We start from the raw sequence: 4,496 nt of genomic DNA, 5'->3' as shown, positions 1-4,496 counted from the left end.
ATCCCCAAGTTGGTTTGAGATCTGTTGTTGAATGATGGTTCACTATATCTGTTTTAAAGATATCGTGAACTTGTGGAAATTTGTTGTATGTCACAGTTCTGCTTCCTGTATTTAGCGACTTCTTTGCTAACTTCATTGGGATCTCCTTTGGTAGAGATTAAACTCACACTCCCGACAAACATGTAGAAGTAGTTAAGATAGTTCTGATCTCCTTAAACCAAATAAGATAACTTTTGTGTCTTGATGACAATGAACTTAGTCAAACAAGCTAAAGCCCAAGTAATTATCGTTAGATCCATTAGTAGGATCGACTCTTTCCTTTTCTTTGGCAACAAGAATAACATCATTCTCAGCCAGTGCAACAGGAGCGATAGCAATAGTGAATTTGCTTGGATCCTTGAGATTCTCCTTCAACATGTATGAAGGTGTAAAAAGATTCTTATAGGTATTGATGAACACCTAAGGCGCAGCTGCTAGAGTTGGATAAAAAAAAGCCAAGGACAACGAAACAATCATAGAAACACTAGCTGCAAACTTGTCAACAAGGTCATCCTCAGTAAGGTTGAGCACCTCTGGGCTGAAGAAAGATTTATTATCATAAACAGAGAGAACCACATGCCTATATGAGAAGGACTTTATCCTAAGTTTAGCAATGAGGGCAACCTCAGAGGAACCCATTTTGTCTCCTTTCTTGACCAGCTCAACTGGGATAATGATTTCAATAATATCCTTGTTAATTTTAGTTGAATGTTAAGCCATTTGAAAGGATGAGTTACGCGAAGGATCGAGCTTGATAGTGTCAGCGATATCAATTACAACATGTCTGTACTCATCCAAGAGGCCGCATAGCTTCTTCTTGTAAATTGGTTTCTTCTCGGCTTTCGTCATCTTGATGGCCATTGCTAAATTCTCTCTAAGTATCTGAAGATATATAATAGCCCTGTTGGTTATGGCGAATTAGCACATAGGAAGATCCTGTGTTTTTATTTTGATACGTAGCAATAAGCGTCTGAGAGTTCAACTGATTCAGTGTGAATGCACATATTGCATTTGGGCGGAATTTTCTTCTCAAATCTCATTCTAATTTGACAGCCCACCGCTGTCTATAAATAGACCGTCAAGATTACATCAAAAGTCATTCGACTTTTTACTACTGTTCATCTTCTCAAGCGAGCCCAACAAAGATTTTCGTTTCAATCTATAGCAATTTTTGTTCATCTTCTTCACCAAGATTGAGATGGCTCCCAGGAAGAAAGTCATTTCCAACGAGAGTTGTAGGCTGTCTAAAAATCACAATAGATAGCTGATCCCCATCAAAACACCGATGATGGAAGTTACACTCTGACGACTTCCAGAAGGTTATAATTTGAAGACTTTCACGTAGATCACTGAAGGTTACAATCTGACAACCTTCACGACAGCCGATGAGAGCTCTAGTTTAACAACCTTCACAATCAACATCGAGAGTTACAATATGATGACTCTTGCATATCAAAGAGCTAAAGTAAAGATTACAAAATGATGATCTTTGCAAAACTTCGATAGAAAGAGACTACAAATCGACGGTCTCTTCAAATCAAGACGTGGAAGTCCTCCCCGCGTACCAGCATCAAGACGCACCACGTTCATAGCCACGAACGCAGCTCAAACGTAGCTTCCAAATCGCTGCAAACGCAACCAAGACGCAGCTCTAATCGCTGCCAGACGCAGCTCTAATCGCTGCCAGACGCAGCTCAAATCGCTGCCAAACGCAGCTCAAATCGCCGCCAAACGCAGCTCATACCGCTGCCCAACGTAGCTCTTCACTCGCTGCCAGACGCAGCTCTAATCGCTACCAGACGCAGCTCAAATTGCCGCCAAACGCAGCTCATACCGCTGCCCAACGCAGCTCTTCACTCGCTACCAGACACAACTCTATATTGCTACCAAACGTAGCTCCAAGCGCTGCCAGACGCAACTCTATATCGCTACCAAACGCAGCTTCTAATTGCTGCGTCCGAGCTAATGCAGAATTCACGTCAGAACGCGGGCCTGCGTTTGACTCGTTCAAACACGAGCTGAACGGTTTTAAAACCGTTTTCCACGATCTGAGGGGATCATAACTCCACTCAGGAGTGATTTAAGGGGCGGTTACATCCCATTAGCCCCACTTAGGAGCGAATTAAGGAGGTAGTTACACCCCTTAATCCCCTATAAATAACTAAGAAATCAACTTAGTTCGGGGCTGGATCTTTCGGGTCGGTCGGTTGGAACTTCTTGGCAGCGAAAAGAGGATCCTTCATCCTTCGGCTGGAGCATGGGGAGATCTGCAACAAGAGCTTCTTCATCCTTGGCTTGAGAACCGATTCTCGGTTCAAATCAACTCTTTGTCAAGAGTTTCCAACTCATTCAGAGTTATCAACTCGTCCAGAGTTTTAAACTTGCCACGCAAGCTCTCCACAGCGTCAAATCGTGAGGAGAAGATCATGTTCCAGTGAATCAAGACGTCGGATCGTCAACGAGAAGCAAACTCGACGCGAGCATTCGAGGGAGGCATCTCATCGCTACCGTGAAGAACCCAGAATTAAACAAAAGGGGAGAATCCAGATCATTCTCTTCTCTTTTGTAATCAGGAAATCCAATTGTAATCGAGATTAAAGGAATACAAATCAAAATTTCCTTCATTGTATTTTTACTACAAATTTTCCACAAACAAAAGATGGCGACTCCGCTGGGGACTAGCTTCTCTGACGAAGAAGTGGTGGCGCAATTCGATGTTCATCTCACTGGAACAACCGTCGAAACTCTCGTGGTAGAGTTTGATCAAGCCAAGTTTGAGGAGGCCCTCTCCTCCGGATCCCTTAGTCCCAAGGCTATGCGCAAGATCCACAAAGTCTCCAAAGAGACTAAAGCTCCAACTGTTGCTCCTATGCCGAAGGAAGACCTCTCCTTTGGGCCAGATTGCTTGGACAGCCCCTCCTCCGATGGAGTGGGCTCAGCTTCGGCCAAACTCGTCCACCGAGATGAAGGTGTTGCTGCCAAAGCCTTAAAGCAGGCTAAGAAGAACGTCGTTCGACGAAGGATGAGATCCCTACGACGAGCACATCTCTGTGAATGCCGATCTTCAAGTCAACACGAGCTTCGTGTTTGTGAGCCTAAACGCGACCCTATGCCCTGCGTTTTTGTTTCAGAATGCAAGTCTCGCGTCTATGAGCCCAAACATAGGCTCTGCGTGAAGAAGACTGAGCGCAACCCTCAGGGGCGCGTTCCACAAAATGAACGCAACCCGCAGGGGTGCGTTCCACAAAATAAACGCAACTCTCAAATATGCGTTTCATCAGCAAAACCTGAAGCTCAGGCATGCGTTCAGAGCCTGGTATATATCGTGGAGCTTCAGGGCGCTGCCCCGAACCCCGCCGGGGGGTATACCATCCCCCCCGGCCCCCCTGGCCAGGGGCGCGCCACCCCCTGGACCCCCGGCTTACTGACCGGGCAGCGAGACCCCCGAATACTCTGCGTAGCGCGACTAGATTGAGGGACGGATGTCAAAAGTCCAAGGATTCAAGGCATCTCAACCAGATCCATGTTCACCAAGAGCCAGTCCTGTCCAATCGTAGACTGGGGGTTCCAATTCAAACCTCACGATCTGTGAGTAGTTCTCCTCGAATCTTCACAACAGATTTGAGAGAGTTCATATCGAGAGCAAGACTGATGCAACAAGTCATTCGTTCATTCCAATATGAACGATTGATTTCTATGGTCCTCTCGGGATGTCAATGCTGCTCATATGTGGCCCAACCATTGGTGTTCGACCAATTAACGAACGTTGCTTTGTCTAACCAACGACGACGTTCGCACAGGAAGAAGTCTCCAGAGACCGAATATCCTGAGGTCACTATCAATGTGATCGGCAGAGGGAAAGCCTCAGGTCCTAGTTCCGATGACTCTGAGACAAGTCGTTCGCCGACCGTCAGAGAAATCGATAACGAGTTTGAAGGAGTCTACCAACGCACTCGGACGCGAACAGGAGCCATTCTCCCTGTCAACTATCAGAGGTTAGCCAGAGGAACCAATTTCGATGATGAACACTCAGCCATCGCGGAGTCTCAATCGTCAAGTTCCTTTGTTGAACATGAAAGCTCCGCCTATATGACAGAAAGCCATGAAGATCTCGCGAAGAGACTTGATGAGCAGGAGGCCATGCTTAAATCTCAGCAATAGGCTATCAATGAACTCATGGCACTGTTGACTCAAATTGTCACAGATAAGGCTAAATCTCAGAAGACAGATTCGCCACCTAGGCAAGAACTTTCCCAGAGAGGAAAAGCGTCTTCATCCCGACCTCACACAAGCAAAGGAAAGGGAAAAGTGGTTGATGATGCGGCTTCTGACCAAGAAGCCCACAACCTGGAATCTTCCTCTGATGAAGGAAGAGAGATGGAGAACGAGCAAAATCTCCAATCTGCCAAAATGGAAGAATTGGAAGCCCGCCTCAATGCCATTGCTAACAGAAGCGA

At 46.0% G+C, this 4,496-nt stretch overlaps 1 pseudogene; it reads right to left on the bottom strand.

The window, feature by feature from the left end:
- Positions 256-900, bottom strand: LOC109826838 (annotated as a pseudogene).

Source organism: Asparagus officinalis, chromosome 10 (assembly GCF_001876935.1).
Source record: "Asparagus officinalis chromosome 10, Aspof.V1, whole genome shotgun sequence".
Classification (NCBI taxonomy): domain Eukaryota; kingdom Viridiplantae; phylum Streptophyta; class Magnoliopsida; order Asparagales; family Asparagaceae; genus Asparagus; species Asparagus officinalis.
This window is presented reverse-complemented; position numbering and strand designations above follow the sequence as displayed.